Source organism: Myotis brandtii, unplaced genomic scaffold (genome assembly GCF_000412655.1).
Source record: "Myotis brandtii unplaced genomic scaffold, ASM41265v1 scaffold958, whole genome shotgun sequence".
Classification (NCBI taxonomy): Eukaryota; Metazoa; Chordata; class Mammalia; order Chiroptera; family Vespertilionidae; genus Myotis; species Myotis brandtii.
The window spans coordinates 1,122,133-1,135,656 of record NW_005371960.1 but is presented as its reverse complement, the minus strand read 5'-3'; positions in this window follow the sequence as shown (position 1 = coordinate 1,135,656).

Here is a 13,524-nt window from a genome sequence, read left to right as displayed (position 1 = left end):
TAAATAGTTTAGGTTTTCTGAGCTACATGGCCTCTATGGCATTATGCAAATCTGCTGTTAAAGCACAAAAGCAGCCATAGACAATATTTAAACAAATATGGCTCCATTAAAAAAAACTTTATTTACAAAAATAGGTGGCAGTCTAGATATGGTCCATGACCATAGTTTGCCAACACCTGGATTAAAGAAATTATTCTATAAAAAATGATATGCTGTGAATTCACCTATTTAAAGTGTATAGAGTTAACACATACCACTCTAAAGATGTGGCAGTCATATATTATATATCAATTCTGAGTGGTTTATAAATATTATTACTACTTAGAACCAGTCTACTTGGCCCATTGAACAGATGGAGAATTAGTTAGATAGATAGGTAACCTGTGCTTATTAGTTTCCTATGGCATGGCTGCCATGCATTATTGTCATAAACTGGGTAGTTTAAAACAACAGAATTTTATTCTTCCACAGGTTTGAGGCTAGAACGGGGGTCGGCAGTGCTATGCTCTTTCTGAAGGCTTTAGAGCTTAGAGGACACTCCTTCCTTGCCTTTTTCTAGCTTCTGATAGTTGCCTGCAGCCTTTGGCATTCAGGCCAATCTCTGCCTCTGTTGTCACATGGTGTTATACAAGTGTGTGTCCCTATTTTTTCTCCAGTCCTCAGTGGTAGTTGATTAGGACCCATCATAATTCAGTATGGCCTCATCCTAACTTGATTACATCTACAAAGACTCCATTTTCAAAGGTCAGGGTGTTTCTTTCCTGGGGGTGGGGAGGCACAAATCAATTCACAACACTGACTAATAAGATTTCACATTATCTTAATAGTACCCAATCATAGCTTTAACTTCAATCATGTTTTCAGGATAAGCAAATTAGAATAACATATATCCATTTTAAATAAAGTATTAATTTCTATTTTCACAACATATTGTTTAAGAACTTATAGGTATTTGATTATGAAATAAAGGGTCCACAGTTATCTATATACAACTTGGAGTAAAATAAATAATGCACCACACCTTTTAGTGATATTAATTGGTAAACTAATTTTTTCAACCCATTTAGGTAACAGTTTGGAATAGTTGGCAGTGACTTGGGGACTTCAGGCTGTCTGAGAAGCATTTTTGGTATTTCATGGGCAGGGACGGTAGGGATGCCAAAAAGTTTGCAATGCAGGGAATAACTATGCGTAACCAAAATGACAATAGGAACAAAAAATGAACTACCAACACTGTATCATTCTAAAGCAAAACTAATAGCTTATGAAAATCAAGAAAATACTGATAATTACCAGAAATTCAGAAGAATTCCAGTTATTTATCTAAGTGTGTAAGAGGAGCTTTGTAATGTGAATTTTAATAGAACACCAGACCACTGTATCATCAAAATTCTACTAATAAACTAATATGAGTTCATGAATACCACAGCTTGCAGTATTTTAAGGTATAATCCTTGGTATTAACCCCAAATAGATCTGAACTTGAAAAATACTGCTTTTGATTGTAAAAATTAAGTTCCTAGTTTCTAAGAGCAGGCTCTAGTCCTTAACCAAACAGGACCTTAAAAGTTAAAGAGGATGTAAAGAATTATCAGACAGGCATGAAATCAAAACAAGTTTATCATCACTTCCAATCTCACTGGGGCAACAAAATATAGTGGAAAGTCACTATTCCATATGAAAAACAAACAAACAAAAACTTACAATCCTTTTCTCTCTAGACAGGGCATACGAAAGTTTGTGAGGTAGAAAAAGAGGAACATAGAAGTCATTTGTACCCTGTAAATAACTAAGGAACTCCAAGTTTAACTTTTCTCATCTCTTCTTACTTCACTCTAGTTAGGGGATTGCAGCGGGTTAATAGCAGTGACATACCATATCATAGCATGTCAGAACGTATGTCCTATTTTGTCAGGGTGCCCTGAAAAGAAAGTGAATGTACATCTTCCTTTATGGGTCTTTCTGGCAGCATTCAGGCTCTCACTTAGAGTGGCTAGATACAGTTAAGGCCACACATGCACAAAGAAGCACCTAATCTACTCAAATCGTATCCATGAACATGAATCACACTCACAATTCAAACATAGCATTCATATGTGAATTTATATCACTTTGATAAAGAAAAGTTATATATACTTGGTTGTAACTTTTGGCCAAGGAGCTTCAAATAATTATGGGCACAGTCTGTTCACGGGGTGAAAGCCTCATTAGCAAAAGTAACATTTACTTGGAGGGTCCAGGGTCCCCTAGAAGAATTATCACAAAATAACCATCAATATAGTTGAAGAACAACAAAAGGAGGTATCTGATTAGTTATTATTTATTGTTTGGAGAATCTTTCAAAATAAAAATCAAATTCTGATCCAACAATACCATAAATAATACTTGTCCCCGACCACTCAGGTGAGCATAGGCTTGCACTTATGCACTCAGACTAAATTAGCAAGGGAATAACTTAGTCAACAATGAATCAAGCCATATTTAACCTTTCCATCTTCTCTCTCCAAATTCTTCTAGATAGCCAATGCAAAAGCATTTGAACTTTAAAATAGTTGTGGGTGGGGGGACACTCCTGTCTCACATAGGCCCATCTCATTCATTCTCTACTGCAAAGAGGATTGTTGGAATGTTCAGTAGGCAGAGCAAACATTGTTGGAAATGTGCCACCATCAATTACTGTTGATTAAGTGTGATGATCAGTGTCATAAAGACCCTGTGATCTAGAATTACCTCTTCATCAACCTTAGCAGCACCTCCCTTCCTTTTTTCACAATCTGTAGCACATCTTTTCAGGTTTTGTTTTTATTTTTATGTTACAGAAGAGCAGAGGGTACAAAGCTTTGCCCATTCATCCAGTGTTAATAAGGAGTGCTATGTGCTTTAACATATCCTCCATTCACACTGACATTCCTGTTTTCTTTGCTTTCTTCTCCTTACTGCAAAGCTGTCTTCTTCACTAATTAAAATTCATTACCTGCTTCTGAAATGAAGAGGCTGAGAAATTACTGGCTGCCTGCCTCCATCATGGTTAGTAAATCCCTGGAGAACAAAAAATGTCCCTTTTGGGAAGGGTTCTTTTTTTTAGCTTTCAATCTCTTTGGCAACACAGTAGCCTCAGCTATTTTATTTGGTTTGCCGGTTGTGGTCACACATTCACTATGTATAACAGTCACTCATATACTTAATAGGCACATGCCTTCAAACATCTTTCACCTAGACCCTGAATCGCTACCCCTTACATAGTTAATCTATGTCAGTAGGTGAAAACTCTTGGGGAGCTATGATGTCATTCTCTTACATGAACTTGTCTATGAGGCTACCTGGAGGCTCTATAGCTCAGTGTCTCGAACAATCTAGCTTTCGTCAAGTGTGCTGAGGGATTTTATTTATACACTAGAGGCCCAGTGCACAAAATTTGTGCACTGGGGGGGAGGGGTCTTTCAGCCCGGCCTGTGCCCTCTCACAGTCCGGGAGCCACACAATCAATTGCCCCAAAGAGGCAGGCCCCGCCAACCCAGCTGGGGCTCCGGGATGGATCGCCCCTGCAGAGGGAGGCCCCATCCACCCACTGCAGCCCACAGGTCAGTGGCCTGGCCCTCCCTCTTTGGGGCAATCATGGAGCCCCCCAATTGATCGATCACCCTGCCGGCCAGTAGCCTGGGCCTCCCTCTGCAGGACAATAATGGGGAGATGGCCAGGTCCCCAACCAATCGCATTGCACCCACCCTGGCTGGCCTGGTGCCAGTGGGTGTCATACTGTGGTCTCCCAAAAGGACATCTGGACCCACCTTGGCTGGCCTGGTGCCAGTGGGTGTCATACTGTGGTCACCCAAAAGGACATCTGGAAGGATGTCTGGAAGGTTGTTCGGCTGTCCAGTCTAATTAGCATATTATGCTTTTATTGTTATAGATAGCTTATGAGTGATTCTATAAGATTTTATAACTTATTTATTTACAACAGCTTTAAAATAAACCTATATGGTTACAATTTCTATTCCTATGATCATACATCTCTATTCTACTTGTCCAATGAAACAGTGAGTGACATCTCAGTACTTGACATTATGGCAAACTTAATGCTCTCCTGTGGCAGTCTGGAAGCTTCGGTCAGTTAATAGATACACATGCACCTTTGAATAGGGCAAAGAGAGGCTACAATGCTAGCTGTTATTAAAGGGATATGATGCTATGGTGGCCCCTTATGTCCATTCCAAACCCAGTGGTACTCACCTCTTACCAGATGTGGCCCCTGTCTTCCTGGGATTATACCTTTGAATGTGTGTTGGAATAAAGAGGTGTCAGGAGATGCAATAGTAGACCCTTTATGGCATGGGATACCATTGTTTTTGTTTTTTTATTTAACCAGAATTTGGATTAAACTGGTGTGATGCCAGAAGATGGGTCCTCATTCTCAGCTCTCCTACCTCCCCGCACTTTTTCTCCTTCTCACTTTTGCAGGTTTTGACAACTTCCTGAAGGCAAATGCTCTCATCTCCTGCCTCTCCTCACTTCCTAAAATTCTCTTTGAGGAATTTCATTTGTACTCACAACTTCTTCCATCCTCAAATGTATACAGATGACTTCCACGTATGTGCCTCTGTCAACATTTGAAATAACAAATTAAACTTTTCCCTTTTGAGTCATGGGAGAAAACAATGAACTATCTCCAAGAGTTAATTAGGAACAAGCTCCGAGTGGTGTTGGTGGTAAATGTGAAATACTGAAGCAGCTTGGTTCTGAGTTCAAATTGAGATCCCTACTTTTTCTCAGCTTGAATTGAATTTGCTCACCTATTTCCAGGTGGAACAGCCAGAGACCCCAGGCATCCTTGCTATGCCAATCTGTCTAGCGAATGGCCCTATGAAAAACTAAAAGCAATGATGAGTCTAGTGCATGTGGTGCAATGTCAGAGAGAGATAGGATAATAAATAAAGGAAAAAGAAAAGAAAGGGCCTTCCCTACAATTACTGGAGTAATGCGTATAGAGAAGGCTGGTTGTGCCCTTCTAATACTATTCCTTTATAAAAATGGAAGCCTCTTACTTTCTATGGAAGGTGAAAAATGAAAACATAAATACTCCTCCAGGGGTATGCTCAGATCAGTTTTATGCATTCCATACTATCACATATCCAGATATCCATGGGACATCTCCACCTGACTGTCCACGGGCCATTCAAACCAAATTGAATTAAAGCTAAAATTGAAGCTTCCCCCTCAAAACCTGTTTTTCTGTAAGTAAGTGGAGAATATCTTGGCGATTTCTTCATCATTTTCCCCTCCCTTCTCAATTATAGAACAATGCATTTCTATACTACCATTTAAACACTAATTATGGGAAATACATTATTTTCTAGTTACTATATTGAGTGCTTTACATACATGATCTTGACAATTCTTTCCACAACTCTATAGGGTAAGTAGTGTGATCTCCATTTTATGAATGAGAAAACAGAAAATTACTAAGGTTTAGCATATTACTGAAGTAATATGTTTCACGATTGCACGATCTTAATCAGTGTGGACAACCAGCACCAACACATGGGCTCTTCCCTGTGCATATCCTGCCAACCTTTGTTTTCTTTTGCCTGGAGACTGTTGCAATAACCCAGAAAATGAACCCTCTAACTTCAGACTTGACTCCTTACAACTCACCCATCACAAGCACTGCCTTCAGAGTGCTATTTCTAAAATGTAAATCTGATCAAGTAAATGTTCTGCTATAAAAGTTTCATAGACTCCCCGTCATGAGGCAGCTGCTGCCTATCTGTCGGATCCAATCTTCTCCCTTTCCCCCCCACACATCCTAGGCTCTGCTGATGCTGAACTAATTGTCATTCCCAGGAAATGTCAGGCTCATTTATGGCTTCTTACCTCTCTGTGTGTCATTTCTTTCCTCTGATTACAATGCAGTCATCTCACCTACCCCAACCCAGACTTTGAAAGGCAAACTCTAACTTTATTATGAGCTTAAATTTTACCCCTTGGGTGAACCCTTCCTTAAGCACACTTCAAACATAGCTGTCAGATTACAGGCATTTCCTTACATTGTATTGTATTGTAACTGTCTGTTACAATGTCTGTCTGATTATGAAAGCTACCTTGGAGAGCATAGAGAATCTTTATGATTATGTTCCTCATATCCAGCACAGTGAATGACACATAATAGAAGCCCAATACACATTATTTTTCCCCACTGGGTAAGGCACGTTATAACTCCACAACAATATTTAAGATACTTCTCATGGGAAGAGAGAAAGGGAGCACAAGACAACATTCTACCACCAACATTCTACAGATGACATTGTGGGCTTTAAAAAGTTACTTGTTTGAGGATGCTAAGTAGAAATTAACAACAACAAAATGCCTTGAGTCTCTTGCTTGAGGCAGGAACCCTCCAACAAGAACCATCTTCCAGGGCAAATACCTCTTTTTTCCCATAAAAATAAGCAAACTGTAAATAATTACAAGTATATATGATTATTGGATTTTGCCTATTCTATGAAGAGGCTGAGGCCAGCTGTGTGGCTCAGTGTTGAGTGTCTACCTATGAACCAGGAGGTCACAGTTCGATATCTGGTCAGGGCACATGCCTGGGTTTTGGGCTCAATCCCCAGTGTGGGGTGTGCAGGAGGCAGCCGATCAATGATTCTCTCTCATCATTGATGTTTCTATCTCTCTTTCCCTCTCTCTTCCTCTCTGATATCAATGAAAAAAATTTTTTTAAAAGAGGATGAAAGAGGTGACACTGGCCTAACTAGAACTTGAGAAATTATGGGTAGATTTTTCAGGAAGCCATGAAGAGTAGTGTCATTAGGAAGCAAACTTTCCTAAAGAACTGAGGTGCAGAATGTATGACATAAGGTGTTATGCCAGGGAAAAAAAAGGAGGTGGAGGAAGGCATCACATTGATGGCACCACAGGGGTTATACATGCTTTGCCTCCTTAACCTTCATAGGGTGCTGGGAAGACAATAGGACATTGAGATTCAGAGTGTTTATAAATAACTACTTAAAACCACACAGCTGGTTAAGTGTCTTCCAGCCTAACTTAAAATTCTATGTCCCTTCCTATTCACCACTTGTTCTAAAACTAGTGCCCTTTGTCTCAAACCAATCCAAAGGCTTTTGTATTTTGTATTTGACAGAGGAAGATACACGCTATCAGCCATCTAAGCAAAATGTCAAACTATAATTTCTCTAAATACACACATACCATGAACAGTTAACAAATGACCCTCCTTTGCTCAGAGATTCATGCCTCAGGCATTTATGTCAGATCAATAAATGCCAGATTCACTCTAGGTGAATAATAAAGTGGAATTCAGAAACTGGAATACAGACTAGACTGACCTGGGATTTTAAGTTGTTCAGAACTCTCATTCTAAAGCTGTTCTCAGTTCACTGTTACTTTTCCATTTAGAGTCATAGAAAATATTTTTAGTTCGAGGTCTTTGGGGAATAAATTCAATTTTTGTATGTAATGGTTGTGATAATTCAAAAGCCAACTAACAGAAACTATGAGATTTGTAGACTAGTGTGAAAATATATGTGTGTCAATTGTGGAGCAATTTGTATTACACTTTACTGAAAAATAGAAAATACAAGTGATTTATGAGGTCATCCTGCTCCTGACTTTTTCAGTAAGATGTTAATAATCAGAAAAATAATTCAACATGCCTAACAATAAAATATAATTTAAAATGGTGTAATGGTACTTGGGTAATAACAATAAAGAGGAGCAGAAATACTATTATAATTACTCTTTATCCCCCTCCTCCAATTCTCCTTATATCCATAAAACATCTATACAGACAAACCCTCATTCAATATCTCACTCCAATTTAGACACAGCTTCCCTTTAAAACACACACACAGAGAGAAATAAGAATAGTGTTCGTAATCTGCAGAAAGTTACTGAAAGTTATTAGATTATCCTATGTCAGTTTAGTATCAGTGATGAAGACAAATGAAACCTGCCCATTTCTTTCTGTTTATTCCCCAGCTTTGTTGATCCTGAAGCCAATTTGTGATGATGCTTTCATTGCCGTTTCTATTCGGTGATCTTCCATCCCATCCACTGCATAGACATTATTTCTAGGTATGCTGGCATTCATTGGTAAAGGATAGGGTCCAAGCCAAGACTGTCTGTCCATCATCACCATTTAGAACCAACTCACAGCTGTATTTTTAAATGTATTTTTAGGTCCAAGTAGATTTTTTTTGCACTTCTCTGCTAGGCAAGTGAATGGGTAGGCTCAAAACCACAGAGAAGGCTATGGTTTTTAGAAGCAACACTTTCTTGAAATTAGTTGTAACAGGCCAGCAAATCTTTTAAAAAGAATAGAGCTGCTCTCAAGGAAACATCTCTTCTTTTCACCAAAAAGTGTCTGCATGACCTCTTATAAGATGGGGATAAGAAAAGAAAAAAAAAAGAAATTGACTTAGAAGCAACACTTTCTTGAAATTAGTTGTAACAGGCCAGCAAATCTTTTAAAAAGAATAGAGCTGCTCTCAAGGAAACATCTCTTCTTTTCACCAAAAAGTGTCTGCATGACCTCTTATAAGATGGGGATAAGAAAAGAAAAAAAAAAAGAAATTGACTCACTTATATTAATAAGATATGCTTAAAAGATCTAACATAACATTTTCTTTTGTTTTAGGATTAAGTGTTTTTGTGGACTATCTTGGTTAGTGAACTAGGATTAGCAGCATTCTTTATGGTAGAGAATATATTCTAAGTAGTTAGTATATACAACAACTTTCAGATCAATTTTTATATTGAGACTAGAGGCCCGGTGCACAACATTCATGCATTGGATGGGGGTCCTTCAGCCTGGCCTGTGCCCTCTCACAGTCCGAGACCCCTCGAGAGATGTCAGACTGCCAGGGAGCAGGCCTAAGCCAGCAGTCGGACATCCCTCATGGGGTCCTTAGTGCTGCCTTGGAGGCAGAAGAGGCTCCCACCACCACCGCTACACTCGCCAGCTGTGAGCCCGGCTTCTGGCTGAGCGGCACTACCCCTGTGGGAGCACACTGACCACGAGGGGGCAGCTCCTGCGTTGAGCATCTTCCCCCTGGTGGTCAGTGCATGTCATAGCAAACAGTCATTCCACTGTTCGGTCAATTTGCATATTAGCCTTTTATTATATAGGTGTGTTTTTTTTATTTGGCTTCTTGGAGTTTCTGTAACAATTCTGCAAATTCCAAAATGTACACGAGGGCTTTTATACAAGTTACTTTTTTCTGAACTACAGTAGAAACTAAGTGTTTCTTCTTTCTCCTAATTTAGAAATTTACTTTGCACATAGGCACACATGACAGGTTTTACTCAGAAATAATTTGGTTTCATACAGATTTAAATATTTTATCTTATGGCAAATAATCAAATAGGGTTTATAGGGGAGGGGCCATTTCCATTTAAATATTAACTGTTTTGGTGTCAAGAGATCCAGTTGAATTTTAAAGTAAAGTTTCTGTTCATCAATAGTTGTATGATGTGATTCTTCATGAATCTGTCTTCTACCTACTTAAGGAATTCCTTGTCCTCTCCCAAGGTCAGGATCTTACAATCCTATTATATAGGCTGATTGTTTCACTCTGGAAATTTCTCTAACTTCAACTTTCTCAATCTCTATCATTTTCCCTGTTTTTATTTTTCAGCCACAAAGCTGAAATCTACTTTAGGGAGATGTTCTTCCTAGATTTCTTTGAGATCCCACTGTGCTTTAAGGTAATTAAAATATCAGGGGGTTACATTCTAGTGCACTTATTTTTTTACATGTCTATCTCTTGTTGAGCTGTAACCTCACCCTTCAATACTGACAAGGTGAAGTTCTGCATTCACCTTTGAATCTCCAGCACATAGTAAGTACAAAGCATAGTGCAAAGAAGACAAACAATCAATCAATAACTGTTCAATGAATTAGTGAACCAAATATCTTTAAGGGTCTTAGGCTATAGTTTACACAGTGAGATATTAACCTGAGTTCAAAATGTAGGCTAACATAGATCAGAATTTAGATAATAATATTCCTTGTTACTGACACAGACTCCAGAATCCATCTGCACAGTTGTGACATGTGAAATGTGGTTAAGATTTAGTGTGAAATTTATTTAAAATGTTATAAATGTTCACCAGTATCTTGTCCATAAGATAGACAGGTATAGAGTTTAACCAATGGTAGTGCTTATAATGTGCCAAGTGATGGTAGAGAAATGAGTGAAATGTTGACTACTCAGTTTAGACACTGAGCAATAATTGGAAGACAAATAAGTAAACAGTTTTACATCTTAATCCACAATAACAGGCAAGTGGAAATAAGTAGCTAAATTTGAAGAATAATTTAGACAGTTTATGTTGCAGTATTTTTTTCCTATTACCAAAGATTCTGAAAGTTTGCTGATTTTTATTTTTTATTAAAAAAGTATCTATCCATGTTTGATATCAATGGAGGATGTTAGCTTATTTCCTTATTAGCAGAGAGCTCTTTATAAGTAGTCTGGTGCAGAGCTGATCAGGAAAACCATAGTACTAAACTACTTCTGAAAACCAGAATGTAATATTACTTATTAAAGATAATACCTATAAAATGAAAATGTGTAGACTGTAACTCCTCTTGTCTGAGTATCATGAAGGCTGCCAGCCACTTCTCACAGATGGCAGAATAAATTCTCTAGTGACAAGACAAAGACCCACGTCCCAATTTTCTTAATGCTTTCGGTGATAATTTTCTGTCTCTTGAATGGTCCACTTCCACCCAATTAGTCAAGGAAGAAATGTGGAGTCAGCTCTGCCTATCTCTCTCCCTCACTTCTCATACTCAAACTTCTCAAAGAGGGAGAATCCCTCTTTCTCCAATCTCTTGCTTCCTTGAAATGACTTCCCCTTTATTCCAGGAGGAGGGAGGCAGAATTTCTAACCCAACATTTTAGCGCCTTCTTGGCTCCTCTCAATAGGAAAGGGGTGGATTACTCAATGGGTGAAGTGGGCAGGATCCTAGGCTATATTATTCTATTGAATGAATTGATATGTTGAAAAACACAGCTCATGCATGGTCCTCACTCACAATGCTTGTTCTCTCTTTCACTCCTCTTGACCTCTTGGGTCTAACTCTGCCCAGGTCTCATCTTACTCCATGTGAAATTATTTTAAGAAAAGCTTAGTTTCCGAAGATCTGGTTAAGATTTTTCTTATTTTGGTTTCTTAATTTGGTTAAATAAACCATTACAGTCATTTCTTATGTCACCAAGTTCCTTTGTTTTAGAGTGAAAACGTCAAGAATCATCATTTCACCCTCTGGTCCTTGTTTCATTCTCTTATTTTACCTCTTATGGAGTCTTATGCTTTTCATACTAAAGCACAGATTTCATTTTGAGCTTCATATGGTTCTTTGTGATAAAGAACAAGGAAGGGCCTGACCGGCGTGGCTCAGTAGTTGAAAGTTGACCTAGATTCCCAGTCAGGGCACATGCCCGGTTTGTGGGCTTGGTCCCCAGTGGGGGGCATGCAGGAGGCAGTCAATCAATGATTCTCTCTCATTATTGATGTTCCTATCTCTCCATCTCCTTTCCTCTCTAAAATAAATAAAAATATGTTAAAAAAGAACAAGGTAAGAAGAGGTTCTGATTTATTAGTCTATATCATATCTCCAACCATACAAGGTGGGGCAAAAGTAGGTTTATAGTTGTGAGTATGTGAAACAAAGAGTTTATTCTTATTTTTTTCTGTTTTGGTTTTAAATTTAATTCATTCTTTTTTTCCCCTTTATTGATTAGGATATTACAAATGTGTCTTTATCCCCCCAATGTCCTCTCATCCCCCCAATGCTGCCCTCACCCTCACCCCGTTGTCCACATCCATTGCTTATGCTTATATGCATGCATACAAGTCCTTTGGTTGATCTCTCCCCCTCACCTCCACCCTCCCCTACCTTCCCTCTGAGTTTTGAGCATCTGATCAATGCTTCTCTGTCACTACATCTGTTTTTATATTATTATTTATTAATTATTATAGTATTTTCCATACAGACAACTGTAAACCTTCTTTTGCCCTACCTTATATATTAATCCTATAATATCTGTTTTTATATATTACCTTTTTATTTTATGTTTTGCCTCATTTTGGGATATCAGTGTCACTAGGTTGAATAATTGCATTAACATCCTCCTCAGTCTCCAGTCTTTTTTACCACTCCGGCTACAGACATCATGCTCTTTGTGAGATATATCTTGGTAGGGCCAGCTTTATGGGCATATGATCCAATCCCACAGGCCTTGCACTTAGCAGAGCCCTTAACTTGCTTTAAGGATGTATTATCATTTTCTTGATATTCTTAATTTTATCTTTAAATTTGTATCTTATAAACGAAGTCGCATAGGTGCAAAAAGGAATGCGTGTTTTCTGTAAATATGCATAACCATAGTTCAACCAAATGATATAAAATATAATACACAAGACTAATATACTGCTATTTATCATATTTGAACAATAATTTTTATAGTCTACATTAAAGGAAATTCTTGGTATCTTAATCATGTGTTTCTGCATCTAATATCTACTGAGCACAGCATAAGTAGTTCACTAATACAGGGGAGAAAGTGCTGCTACTAGAAAATGAAATAATGAAGTTCCTTGGTCATTTGTGTTTCTTAGAATTCCATTAATGACCTCTGGTCTGCATACTAAGCAATTTGTGGTTCAAAAAGAAAGCTTTTTCTCTCAGGGCTGTCAATGCCTTCTTTTACTCAGTTGTAGAATTAACAAATCCTGTACTCACTTTGAATCTCACTGAACTCTTCATGCATCGTGGATCTGCTGGTATTTTGTGCTCAGGGGCATCACTGAATGAAGCAGCAAGGATCAGAAGGCACAGAGGGCACACATACTGCATGTACCTTTTCTGCTCTCATAACAAATATAACAATTAGCTTAAGAAACGTGTACAAGTTATGGCTAAATCAAAGAAACAGAACCAATGGGAGATATATATTTTAAGATTTATTGCAAGAGAACAGTGCACATAATTGTGGGGGTTGGGTAGACAAGGCTGACATCTATCGGGCAGGCTCCCAGGAATGGCTGACAGGCACTCTTGGGCATGAGTTGAAGATCCTAACTATGGGTGGAATTTCTTCCGCTTCAGAAATCTCTGCTCTTCTCTTAACACCTTTCAACGAATTGAATCAGTCAAATGGGAGTTCCGTTTTTAATTTTTTTAGGAAATGCCATACTGTTTTCCACAGTGGCTGCACCAGTCTGCATTCCCACCAGCAGTGCACGAGGGTTCCTTTTTCTCTGCATCCTTGCCAGCATTTGTCGTTTGTGGATTTGTTGATGATAGCCATTCTGACAGGTGTGACATGGTACTTCACTGTCATTTTGATTCGCATCTCTCGGATGATTAGTGACTTTGAGCATGTTTTCATATGTCTCTTGGCCTTCTGTATGTCCTCTTTTGAAAAGTGTCTATTTAGGTCCTTTGCCCATTTTTTTTTATTGGATTGTTTATCTTCCTTTTGTTAAATT